Here is a 14,722-nt window from a genome sequence, read left to right as displayed (position 1 = left end):
TGATTCAACAAAAATAGAGATTCAGGAGATAAAATGTTTATGAGCAGTTGGTAATAGACGGTAATTGTCACACATTCTCCTTGCCTTTGTGGGCATACCTATGACAAATATCTATAGTGCTCAGCACGACAATAGGGATTTCCCTCTTCCATGGGATTTTTACTCCATTCTATTCAGGAGTTTAAAAGCTGAAACACTCAATCTTGAAAACACACAAGATCATATTACAACTTATAAGTGACAGCTCAAAATTAGAGTAATGTATGTTAGTGCATGTTACGTATTTCTGCTGGCCATTGGTCTTTCTGCTCAGATGTCAGAATTTGAGATAGACTTTCAACTCATGGTAAATACCAGAAAACAGGCGAACAATAAATCACTACTGGTAAGCAATTGTTACATTTCATTGTACAAATCTGGTGCTTTTGAGTACATTTTAAAATCTCATTCATAATATATATATATATATATATATATATTTCTTTATGGAATCCAATATTCTTCTATTTGAATTGCAGGACTGCCCAGTGAATTGTGCTGAGACAGAGGTAAGTACTCACAAACTGTTGATTAGAAAATTACTTGATTCAGAGGTCTTGAAATGAGTGCTGGTCTCCAAATTCACATAACTGTTACTGTGCAGACAGTCACTAGTTAATATGCTGTGTTTCTTTCACTCTTTTGAACCACAGACTAATGTTTAGCAGAACAGCATGAGATAGCATCATACTTTGTATTGCTCTGACTTCCTTTCCATCTGCATCTTCTTGCATATGCTCCAGTCCTTTTACCACTATAGAGGAAATAAGAAGATTTTCTCATTTTATGTCTGATCCTCCATCTAACACCCAGAATGTTTTTGCCATAGACAGACAGCAGGTAATAAGTCTGCTTTAATAAAAACAATAACAATGGGCATTTTGTTTCATATAGGAACCAGCATGCAAATGTGTGAACTATGAATGTTGGGTAAGAAATGTTGAATAAACTTCACACTTACACACAGTCAGTTACTCTATCGTTGATTGATTTTTGGTATCCTAATGTTGTATTGAGCTTGTTTAATGTATAGCTTACTATATTACTTCATACTAGAGCAGTGTGAATACCACAATATTATTTATTTCCATTGTACAGAAGAGGCCTGTGTATGACTGCATTAAAGATGGCTTGAATAAGCTTGGCTTCAGACCTAAAGAAACCCTTAATGTCCTAAGGAGAATGAAGGTAATTATTATCTTATATGACATCACTATAAGCTGCATAATAGTCAGAAAAGACAATTAAATTAAATAGTTCAAAGAAGTTATGAAAACTGAAATGAATAATGCTCAAGTATTACAAACCTAAAATTAGTGAAATAAAATTGGGGAATAAACTCGTGCTATTATCTGAACTGAAACAAGCTGAAATAACAAATGTTTTACTTGTAAGGGTAAAATGTCAATCCAAATACATGTATCATATGATTTAAACCAGTAATAGTGATTGCAAACAAATATATTTGTATACTTTTTTTGTTTAAAGGCAAATTGTAATTGTTGGCACTTTATTCAGAAAGTCTAAGTTGTGTCTGTTTCTTTTGTCCAGCAACAGGGTCTGAATAAAACACAAGAAACACTGACGTGGCAGAAACCATCTCCTAAACACATTCTGAACTACATTATAAATACATTTCAAAGATCAAATGCACAAACGAATGATATTTCTGTTTGACTGCTCATTATTTTATTTATAAACTATTTATAATGTATTTATATATTTATTCATTCATTTATTCATTGTTTTTGTCATAAAGGTTTCTGTCAAATATTGAGACTGTTCTTCTGTACTCGGATGTTCAACAAATGTACTAGAGAGGGTCTAAAGTGTCCAAACAGCTCATTTGTGGAGTATAATGCACAATATGGTCAAAATGAACCTTAGCTGCACCTTGTCACCACCAGTTAAATGGTTGAGTGTGTATGAGAGCAGATGAAGCGAGCAATATGACATTACAAGACATACAGTGTGTTGATGTGCATTTATATTGTCAATAATTGTATTTGATGTAAAAACATTACTGCAGGAATAAAATAAATATGATCATCCTTTAAAATACAAAAAATCAAAAGCAAGACTAGTCAGTGGTTTTTCTTGCTTGCCTTTTTCTCGTTGCGGTTTACATAAATGTGTTTTTGTGCATTAGCGTGTTTGTATATATATAAGTGGCTCTTCAATATATCAATGCATTTGTTTACAGGCCTACTGTATTTTCTCATAATTGTGAAGAAGTCTAAAAAACCTTGTCTGATCTAATTACACAATTGTCACCACAAGAGGGAAGCAGTGCACAGCAGGAAAGGCTTTGCTTGGGGAAACAGACTGAGGCTTGTTTAAAATGAACTGGGAGAACTGGATTTTAAAGATCATTTGGCAAGTCATTTGTTCAGATTTGAGATGATCAGTAACTGGGGCTATTTTGAGACAGTCTAAACCCTGTTCCTAAAGGTAGTGAGGGTTGTAACAGTTTTTGTCTTACCACAAACTCTCATAGTTTTTGTTTAAGACAACATTGCTACATCTGCCAACTTTACGTTTGCCACTTACCTATGATATTGTAAACACTCCATGAATCTGATTTAAAAATATAAATAAAAGGGTGAGAGATTACAGAAATGGAATACAAATGGAATACAACACACGGTCTTACCGGTTCGGAGCGGAAGCACGTCGTGCGGAGCAGCACCGGGGTAGGTCCTACCCAAGGAGGGAAGGAGTTACTACAAACACGGTGACAAAGGACAGAGGGCCCTCTGCCCAAGGAAGATGCGGTTTACCAACGGGGAAACCATTTTGCTGAATACACATCACATGGGGTTACCTAAGGAGACAACCTGCACATGTGGAGTACTTACCTCAGTACAGGGCCTAAGTGATGCACGTACTGGGGCAGTGGCGAGCCTCTCCGAAGACTCTTCAGCTGCTGGTCTAAGGAGGAACAATGTCCAGGGTTCACACTTTTTTGCGACCGCAGCTGGGAAAAGAGCGCACGTCTTCACCTCAAGGGAGGGGAAAGGAGCTATGCGCAAGCGGTACACCCAGCCAGCTGACCCAAACTTACCTGTTTGTGTCACCTGATAAAACACAGGACAAAACTGGCTCAAACCTGAGGTTATAAAACCCTGCAATGGTATTAGGTGTTGCCCCGCCCGCAGCTCTACAGATGTCTGCTTGAGAGGCACTGCAGGACAACACCCAAGAAACCGCAACACCCCTGGTAGAGTGGGCTTGCAGGCCAGCAGGGGGGTGGCACATGCTGGGCATGGTATGCCTTGGTGATGGCGTCGATTACCCACTGAGCGATCCTCTGTTTGGAAACAGTGCTTCCGTTCCGCTGTCCCCCGAAGCAGACAAAGAGCTGCTCGGAGCTTCTAAAGCTCTGCGTGCGATCCAAGTAGATGCGAAGAGCATGCACCGGACACAGCAACGCCAAGGCTGGGTCTGCCTCCTACTGGGGCAGCACTTGCAGGTTCACCACCTGATCCCTGAAAGGGGTCGTGGGAACCTTGGGTACGTAGCCAGGTCGGGGTCTCAGGATGACGTGAGAGTAAACCGGACCGAACACCAGGCACGGTTGATGGAGGTGAGCGCCATCAGGAGGGCGAAAAAGGATCTGTCCCTCCAACCTCTCCAGCAGAAAGGAAAGCACTGAACCGACTGCGCATCTCTGGGGGTCTTTGCATCGGGAAGAACACCACTTAGCAAACAGATGACACTTCAGGTCAACAGACACCTCATTAAGGGGGCCCTGGCCCGAGGGTGATAGGCCACTTAAGTCTTCCGCGTTCCATCCAAGGGCCAGACATGGAGATTCCAGAGGTCCGGTCACAGGTGCCGGATAATGCCCCGTTTCTGAGAAAGTCATTCCTCAGGGGAATCCCCCGGCGGGGGGGTGGGGGGGCAGTAATGTCGCCAGGAGCACAGGCCGGGGCCAGTGACTGTGTGGTGTAACTGTCGCTGAGGATGCCTTATGCCCCAGGAGCCTCTGAAAGGATTTCAGTGCGACCTTTGCATTCTGAGTGTACACAGACAGTCCAGCACTGGCTATTTTACTATTTTATGTCTGCATTACTAGAAAACCTTTTCTATAGAAAAATGTCTGTTCATTTAACTTTATTTACTTAAAAAGGTATGTCACATGAATACTATATAACAAATAATCACACATCGTTTCAAATGAACTTTACTATTATTGTTTCTACCTAATTTAATTGGCTAAAAAAAAAAATCATTAAACAAATGATTTTCCAAAGAGGTGCAGATAAAACAGCAATTCAGCAACATGCCCAAGACAATTACATGGATTGAACAGGATCCAACTTGACCAAAGGTAACACTAATCACCCTAATGATGACTTTACACAAAACAACTAATTACAGTAAAACAACATAAATAATACTAAAAAGAGCTAAAATCAATATGATTATATTAGTTATAATTAAATGCACCAATATGTTTCTTTTCACAAAACAAACGTGCTTAAATAATTCAAGCACAAGGGCTTGTGGGTATTCCACACAACCTCAGTTGTGTACATAATTGTTTGAGTTAGTCTTACTTAAAATCTTAATTTTGTGGATTTTCAAGCCAAAGAAGTTCAAGGAACTCAATTATTCTTTAACTTTGTGTAACTCTAAGTTCAGCTTATAAGTAATATTTTGTGTTGTACACATGAAAGCAAATTAAGAAGCTAAACATTGTATAAATATGTATGTTTCTTAGTAGAAACTATTTATTTTCTGACATTAGTTGCTGAGCAAACAATTTTCAGTGTACCTATTAAATTGTATAAGCATAAACACATATTTTGTGATATTAATAATGTATTAGGCTTAAAAGAAATATTAGACATTACAATATAATCAGACATTACAAACAAAAAAAGAGGCACTTCCTTCAGAAGTTTTTTCTGTAGCATTTTTGCCGCAAGCCCACGTTGATTTATGACCCTGGTCTGAACACAGGTGATTTTAGGGGTAGTGCATGATCATGTTATGTCATAATTCTGATAAAATAAAGAGTAAATCAAATTAAATGGTACATTTTTGTGTTAAGAGCAGGTCAATTTGTGGGACATGTTTTGTCCCATATCTCAAGGATCAGTGCTTCCACCATCTTGCATTGTTCTGTTTATTTCTTCCTTTTACATCCATCACACAGAATACAGAGTAAAGTTGTGAGACTGGCACTCTCCCTCCCATTGCTCGCCTGTTTAGATAGCATCCATTTGGCGAATCACTTCCACTTTTCCTTGATGGTTCTGTAGTTCTGTAGTCACACTGTTGGGAGGTCTGTTAGTAGCCGTGTGCGGCCAACAGCTGAAACACTTCCTGAAAGACTTTTTTGTTTCACGTCATTTCATTCATCGCTAACAAGAGGAATATCTGCACCTTGTTTATTGATCACGGCGTGGTTTTGCACACTGCCATTTCTTTTTACAATTTGAAAGTCGCGTGAACAAACGATACTGCTATAGCTGTTGCTAACTTTAAAACTAACGGGTTGATGTCACGTGTCACAAATCCAGTGTCGCTGGTTGTGACTATTCTCTCTGACCAATCAGTGATCTGCAGGGTTTTGACGTCACATTTAGTATCGGCTCGGCTTGCTAGGAACCTCGACTGAGATGGTACTAAAAAAAGCACCAGGTACCAGGTACTATCCATAGTGGAGAACCCCCCAAAAAGCGAGCAGAGTCGAGTCAGGTCGAGTTGTACTGTGCAGTGGAAAAGCCCCATAAGAGCACAGATGATTCAATGCACTGATAAGAAGATACGGTTTAGAAGTATGGGAGCTTCTGTTGTTAGAGTTTCCCTCTTCTGTTTCACCTATGTGTGCTTCTATCTTAGTGTCTAGACCAGTGAAGGCCAATCCCAATCTGTCTCACAAACACTTTTAAAGTAAAGAACTGCAGAAGTTTGTATCAGGACTGCAAAGAACAGGCAGTTAACAGCAAGAGGAGATATGTTGTTTACTATGGTGCATCACACCTTTTCACAGATATTGTTTGTATACAGATAACTATGTAAAAGTAATCCCAAAGAGAACGGTGAGGTGTTAATGAGAGAGCTAGGCACTGGTCAGTTAAATTTTAAAGAACCAAAGAGTTGCAGTGGCATAGGAGACAGTTTGGATAAGAGGAGTAAAAGATACAACATTCAGTAGTTGTCGAAGGAAGAACGTCCACTGAGGAAGTGACATAAACATTTCCCAGTAGACCTTTTGTTATGCGTGTGTGGGAAGCAGGAGAAGGCAAACGGGGGGTGCGGATCCAAACGCGGTTTTATTAACAAACAAATAATAATAATACAAACACAGGAACAAAGGAAAAGTCCACGATGGGAAAACTAAACTCAAATACAAAACGACACACAGGAGAACACAGGTTGGGTACAACATCCACGAAGGGTAAGTGGAAGACAGCAATCACAGTTCTTTGGCAAAGAACATGACACGTCAACGAACGACAAAGGAAAGGGAAAACAAGCGGGTTTAAATACACGAGGTGATGGAACTAAACGATAAGCAGGTGAAAACAATGAGTGAGTGCTGGCAGGTGGTGAGGGCAAGTAAAGATGGGAAGTGTAGTTTTCTTAGACAAGGACTGGTGAAAACACGGGCCGGACCACAAGGAACGTGACATGGAGTGTGACGTGCTGAGTTAAACAGAAAACACGGGGCAGACAACAAGGGAACGTGACACCTTTTGTGTAAAGCCTGTATCTTCTAGCTTTGTGGTGACTTAAAGTTTGTTTTTCATTGTTTTTCATTCCTATGCATTTAGAAATGTTCAGTCTCCTCATTCATCCAAATATGTACGTTCTTAACATTCAATATGATACCTTGACCTTGTTTGTGTTGCGTTAAATACACATCCCGATTCACCTCTATCATTTGGAACATGCGCACTCAATGCTGAGTCCAATTGTGGTTCAGTTAACTTGTATACATGCTGGACGAAGCCAAGCTACAATCGCATTTTGTAAGTCTGGTACGATGTCAATCAGAGTAAAGCATTTACATGACAACTGTATAAAAAAGATGAATTATTGTTTGCGTCTTAGTGTTTGTTGTCATAATATTAGCCATGTATAAAAGAGGTGTTAACACTTTACATTATATTGATTAAGTTACTCCTATTAAGTACACAATATTATAATTAATTAGCAAAAGCAAAGACAATAACAATGTGTAATTACAGGCTGAAATACAACAAAATTGTATATCAAGAAAATTATTTAACACTAGAACCTTTTCAGCTCTGTGGACTGGCCTGGCGAGTCCAAAATGTATGTGCCAATCACTGCTGCTGTAAGCCCAAAATAGTTAAAAACTTGATATCTGCTTTTACCTTAGGTAGGTTTCTAAAAAATTGGCATGATTTACTTGTCTGTAAGCTTGCTTGTGTGAATAATCCAATGTTATATCTTAGATGTCCAGAACAAAATATGCAGTCCAGCAGGAAAATCATGCGTAACAAATCATTTGAAATATATGTTATTGACTATTGATGATAAAATGTTATACAGCATTGCAAAGGGGAGGCTTTCTAATGACACCTAGATGGAGCTACTAGTCTCTACATTTCATAGAAGTTTTTGTTACGGAAGGTGATAGAGAAAACATAATTTTTCCTAGTACTTGCTGCCATCTAGTCATAATATTGTAAACATATAAAATAATATTTAAGAATAATTGGATTCTTTCTTTATTTGGAGGTTTTCTGAAAACATATAGACACATTTTTGGCAACTAGTCCACAATATGTGTAAATTGTGAGCTTTTAAATTTGAGTGTGAAACATTGCAAGCGGAAGCTCAAAAATGCCCCAGAGCTGAAGAGGTTAATAACTACATTACTCAGTAATTATTTTACTACACTATAAAGTGGACACTGTAATCTAAGGTAGTTCAAATACTACAGATGAATAGTCTATAGCATTCTAACAAGGTGTAAAATGGGAAATGAGGAGGCGGGAGCTGTCTGAAAGGTCAAAACAATATTTAATTAAACAAAAAGACACACAACACAAATGCACACACTGCAGCTGCTTGTGGCGCTCGCTCTCTCTCGAACTGCTGCATCATGCTGCACTTATACCTTTCCTTGGCTGATTAGCCCAATTGGGGGCCGGGCGTGCGTAGGCACAATACACTTATGATATTTATATACTATTCTTAATTGACATGGTGCTTCAAAGTACTTCAAAGAATACCATGGTACTATCATGGTAATTTAATATATGATTACCATATTAATATAATGTACAATTGAATATAAATGGTGTTTCAAGTTAATTCAAAGAAAATACCATGGTACAGCTATGGTACATTACTATATGGTTTATAACGTCTTGGTTACTGTCGTAACCTCCGTTCCCTGATGGAGGAAACAAGATTTTATGTCGATGTAGTGACACTAGGGGTCTCTAGGGGTTAACATGTGGCAAAATACGTCACATGGGCTTATCAGCCACATATGGAGGTGGCGCTGTGGTAGGTCCTGCCTCGACAGGTAGGAGATCTACAAACACAGCAACTGGGAACCGTACCGCGGAAAATACATCATAGGAGATTATCGGAGTAATCAGTACCTGCGTTCGCGGGGCCTGTGCTGCGAGTGCTCGGTGTCTGGTCGACGTGAAAATGACGATTATGTGGCCAAAGGAGTGAGGAAACCGCTCTTTTTTTTACAATTTGTGTACTGCAGCCCTTTCAGGGAAAACAAATGATTTACCTCCCGGCCCTCCACCGGGGGATGGAGTGGTCTGGATATCAGCTCCATAGCGGACATCTCGCTCCCTGGGTCATCCGTCTCAGGGGTGCTTAGGAGCCTTCCGGGTTCTCGTGCTGGGGGAAGGCCTCAGTGGGCAGATGGGGTGCGGGATCTTGAGCCGCACTGGGGCAAGATGTACTGGATGGCCTCCGTCACCGCCGAGAACTGCAAGGCGAAATCCTCAACGGTGTCGCCGAAAGTGCAATCTGGGAGATGGCCGTGTTGAGAAAGCATGCTTTTCCGGTGTCCTTAATCTCGACCAGATTCAGCCCCAGGTGGCGTTACTGGACCACCAAGTTGGACATCACCTGCCAGAGTGCTCGCGCTGTGACCTTTGTCGCCTGAAGGGCGAGGTTGTTCGCCGAGCGCATATCCAGCAGCACATCAGGATCAGGACTACCCATATGCAGTTCTTTTAGTGCCTTGGCCTGGTGTACCTGCAGGAGGGCCATGGCATGCAGGGCGGAGGTGGACTGTCCAGAGGTACTGTAGGCTTTGGTAGCCTCTTTTGGTCTCCAATGCATTGATTGCGGCTTGCAGGCGCCGAAAGAGACGTCAAGCTGGCCATGAGGCGGGATGGTCTCATTTCGGAACCAGACGGGAGCAAAGCTGCAATGCCAGTACGGTTAACTACAAGTGCTCTTATTTTCCTGATTTAGGTCTCATTGGAATTGTCTGAAATGGCTTTTACCTCAGACTGCATTTGTTTCCTGTCTGTAGATGAGGATGTAGAGGGGTGAGCTGTTCCTCAGAAGGAATGTGCAGTGAATCAAAAAGGAGCTGGAGCAGCTGGAGCTTATTTGTTAACATATTATTGATGTGTTTATGAGTTTACATAAACGTGACTGCACTGAAATGCATGCATTACAGGAATGGGAACTGAGGTTAACCCCCACAACAGCTGTGTATATGTTATCCTCTGCCCTTTTTTACATTTGACAAGTTGTGGAATTGCATTTGTAAATCCACATGGGAAAAAATCAGCAAGAAAACTTCTGTATATGCAGCTGTTCCATTGGTCTCTTTCCTTTTACATCCAGCCTCTCCGTCTTTCCCCATCAGCCTCAGTGGGCTTTCATCAGGAACAAGAACAAGCCCTTCCTCACAGCCACAATCACATACATTAAAGCTTTCATTTGCCATACTGAAAGAGTAGGTTTAATTTAGGACATACGGAAATACTGATCTCCATCGTCAGATTGGCCTTTAACTGCTGCATTAAAAACCCATCATGGCACTTTAAGTTAAGTGCCAAAGGAAAGAAAAATCACAAATGAGATCTGAGGTTGTTTCTCCTAGACAACAGTTAGATAAAAAATACTTTTACGTTGGTCTCTTGAGAAATAGCTGCTTTCACATGGGTCTCTTTCAGGTTGTAATATGAACTCATCAAATTCTTAAACTAAACAATTTAAGCTATGCCATCCATATTATTTTTATAGTTCTGTACTCTTACTATATGCTAACAATTTTCTCACTTCAAGTGTGAGTTATGAGAAACATCTGAGACATAGTGGATACTTTAAATGAAACATGAATGGGAACTAAAGAATGAGCTATTAAATCTAAAAAGCACACTGTGGAAGATTTTCAATGTGACCAAGATGGGTAAGACCATTCTTGGCTTTCGGTAAAACAACTTCTGGTATTGATGTAAAAAGTACACACAGATAAGACCTATAATGACGAGTTATTAATTATTTTGTCTTGCTGACACAGTCAATGAGCAAACACAAAGCATGCAGACATTCTCCATCTTTTCTTCACAATGGTGCCTCAGGCTGTGTGCTAAGCTTGAAGCAAATGTCAGGTTTAGAGTTCTCACTGTGTCATTAGCGAGGCCCTGTGTCACATATGGTGGTAGAGATGGAGGAAATGGATCTATTTGCAAGCTTTAATTAAGATGTAAAACAACATAGAGAACAATAAAGAACCAAACAAACTACACACTAAAATATGAATGTTACACAGATGAGAACTGACAAAGGAATTAACAAAACTGGAGGGTATTTATACACCGGAGGAACTAATGAGGGAATAGAAGACAGGTGAGGATGATGAGGATCAGGTGGAAGTGATGAGGGCAGTGCACTATGGGAAATGTAGTCTGGGAGAAAACTTCAAAATAAGCGTCCTAACGAATTACAAATAAAGAAAAGAAAACTTCTGAGGTAGAGACAGAGATAACGTGTCTGAGATCATAATACAAAAAAGGTCATGCTCAAATTCTATTGCATAAAAAACAGATAGGAAATAAAAGCCTTTAGAATAAATAAAAACATTTCAAGAGCGAATACAGTGGGCCCAAAAAAGGACACTTTCAGTCATTAAGTCACAATTAAAAATAGTAATTGATTAAACAATTACTGAATGTAAAGTATTTACCATTTTACAATGGTCACCGTTGAAATAATGTCAAGATAAAATCCATGACTTTCAAATCAGCATGTCCAATGCTCTGTTTCTCTGTGTTTACTCAAAGCTGCTGAAATTCTAGGCAACATGGTTCAGTGAATAGCTGGGAAGAAACAGAATAAATGCTTAACAACAGCCAATAGGTTATCCGATCTGGGGAAATAAAGCACTAGAACTGAAATTGTGTGTTAGTGTGGCTCTAAAAGGCATTTGTTATGCCGTTCCCTGTGAAATGGATTTCATATATTAAATTATTAAAGTCTTTGCTGAGACACAACTGACATACCTAATATACTGTATTAAGTGGTTAAACACTATATGTGACAAAGCAAGTTGCAATCCACTGAAAATAAGTAGGACTGATTCTGGCTGGTTTTGTTGAAAGGTCTCCTGAAAGAGGAGGAGTGTTATTTTGAATAGGTGCAGGTGGACCAGTCTAGAACACATATTGATCTGTGTAGGTCCATATGTCCCAATGCAGTGATTTTTAACTGATTTGTAAAAGTTTAACTGAGCCAGAATTGTCCCCCAGTGGTGTCTAAATCAAGGGATATTCGATTTTATTGATAAGAATTACCAGCAATTGGCCATTATTTTTCCTCATTCTAACAAATAGTAAATGTGCAGTAAGTTCATTAAAGGAATATTCCAGGTTCAATATAAGTTAAGCTCAATCGATAGCATTTGTGGCGTAATATTGATTACCACAACAAATTATTACTTCCTGTCTGTCCTTTTCTTAAAAAAAATTAAATAAAGTAAGGTTTCAATGAGGCACTTACAATGGAAGTGAATGGGCCCAATTTTTTGAGGGTTTGAAGACAGAAATGTGAAGCTTATAAATTTATAAAAGCACTTACATTAATTATTTTTTAACATATGTATTTTTTTTAGCTGTTAATTTAAGTGTAATTTTCACCTAAGGTTTAGGGTTTCAAAGTTTATTTACATTACATCATCATGACAACAAAGTGGTAAATTTGGATATACTTTTTAACAGAAAAGGTTAGTTAGCGATTTTATCACACTAAAATAATGTTAACATGCATATTGTTTATGTCTTGTGACAATACTTTTGAAGCAGTGATTATTTAAAAGTTTATGGATTGGCCTCATTCGCTTCCATTGTAAGTGCCTCACTGGAACCTTGATTTTTCCTTTCTTTTATTTTATTTTTTTTTTAGAAAATAGGGACGAGTCCAAATTTATTTTTGTGGTAATCGATATTATGCAACAAATGCTGTTGATTGACCTTAACTTGTACTGAACCCCGAATATTCCTTTAATGGCACGTACTAAGGCAAGCATCACTTTTACTATTGCTCATACGTACATAGGGTAAGAGACATGACTGATTCCTGAAATCATGCAGCTTGTTAAGGAGAGGTGTGCTATTACCTTTCTAAACAATCTGAATTGTGCCTGGTGAACAATAAAATGGGCAAAAAATAAATAAATAAATATTTTAGCCACATCTAGAAAGAATAAATAGAGACTTGGGTGTGGGCTTTTTTTCTTCACTTGGACAAGAAAGCAATCACCTAGCAAACACTCATAACTAGCAACCACCCAGAATACCCCAGTGACCACAGTAGCAATGCACTAAAAAAACACTCAAAAGACCACAGCAACCACCCAAAACAACATGGCATCATATTAGCGTATTTTGCATGGTGAAGTACATCTCAATTTTTCATTATAAAATTCAAAAATCTATTTATTTTTTTATATATAAAGAATTATGTATTATTTAAGTTACACAATTACCTATAAGCCCTGTAAAAAGTCTAGAGGCAAGGGTGAATTACAGACCAGGTCAACAAGGCCAGTGCCCAGGGGCCCTTGACTACCAGGGGCAAGGTCTTGCGGCCCATCAACTTTAAAAGAAACAAATGTTTATGTGGGCCCCAAAGCCTAGACAAGGCCCCTTCAATAGGGCCGTGTGACTGTGAGGACCCCCAGCCGTCTTATAGGTCCTCCTTGTTCTAATTAAATTATTTTGAGCCACTCCTTAACAGCGCTTGTATCATAATTGATACATGACTTTCTAAAGCCTCTACATCATCTACATGATCAAAACTTGGCTGAAAACATGGTTATATGCAATGCAGTAGATTTCTACTGCCTCCTGATGAAAGTTTCCATGCTCTTCTGGAAGCAGAACACCTTGAAATTTCAATTTCCAAAGTTGCTGCCTTCGTGTTGTGATGCGCTTATCATTTTGATGTGAAATCTTTTCTGATTTTGAAAGAGTAAAAGTAACAATAATGTTTATATTGCTACTGATATTTAGAATGTAGTATTTACTGAATCGAAGCAACTTGTGTTAACTTTTTTAATTTGTTAAATAACTTTTATTTAATAGAAAATCATGCTGAAAATGTGTTTAAAATGTGATACAACAGGGTTTTGAGGTATATCGCTTAATCATCATTACTTTCCATCCATACCATCACAAAAACAAAAAAACAGCTTTGAAAATACTGACATAAACTTTTATAAGATATATATTTAAAGTAGGAACAGCTATTTATTTGCAGCATGCTGTGTCATTATAAAGATCTCATGGTTTTATATTACAAGCTATTATGATGCCCTTTTAATATAACCTCCTGAGACAGCAAATTTCAATATTGTGTTTGGTGTATAAAAACATGACAATAATTGATTTTATTTAAAAACATAATATTGTGTTTGATGTGCTGAATTGTAATGTCATACATTACTATAGAGCAAGGAGTGGAAGTTTCATGGTCCTACTCACTAATATTTGGTATTACTGCAAATCCCAGGGTGTTCTCTAAACATGCTATATCTGCATGTTTGCCCTACATTATTAACAAATAACTTGGCATAGGTGGTTAGGGAAAATGACATATTGATATTTTATTTTCAAACACAAAAGTGTGTGGAAAATTACTGATTAACTATAATATACAATGATATATATAAGCACTAATATATATATATATATACACACATACATACAAATACAATAAATAAATAAAGAAGACATTTTCTTTTTATATTGTTTGTTAGGTGGTCTTGACAACGTCACAAAGTTTGGTTCCAGTACCAAACACTATGCGTTACATAAAACGTATTCTTTACCTGTCCCAGGTCTGAAGTGGCCCTGACAATACAGTGCTTGTATTGTGCGTGGTTTACCACTAGATGGCGCAATATGTTCAAACTCAGATCAGAGAGCCTTGAGGATTGAAACCGAAAGCGACACTTCCTGACATTTCTGAGAATGTTTTTATGAAAAACCATATGAAAAGCTAAAACACCTCTCTGACATTATCTATACTCCTTATGGTATCAAAGGTAGCTGATTTAACATCTTCAGTGGAGTAGTAACAGATAATGATCAAGCGCCACGATGTGTCAAAACAAACTTTGAGAAGAGAAATGAGCGAGCACATGCAACAGTACTGCCAAATGATCGTGGAAAATTGTGTAGTGTGAAAATTATATTCGGCCATGTTA

Source organism: Xyrauchen texanus, chromosome 20 (genome assembly GCF_025860055.1).
Source record: "Xyrauchen texanus isolate HMW12.3.18 chromosome 20, RBS_HiC_50CHRs, whole genome shotgun sequence".
NCBI lineage: Eukaryota > Metazoa > Chordata > Actinopteri > Cypriniformes > Catostomidae > Xyrauchen > Xyrauchen texanus.
The sequence above is the reverse complement of the archived record's forward strand: the minus strand, read 5'-3'. Positions refer to the sequence as shown.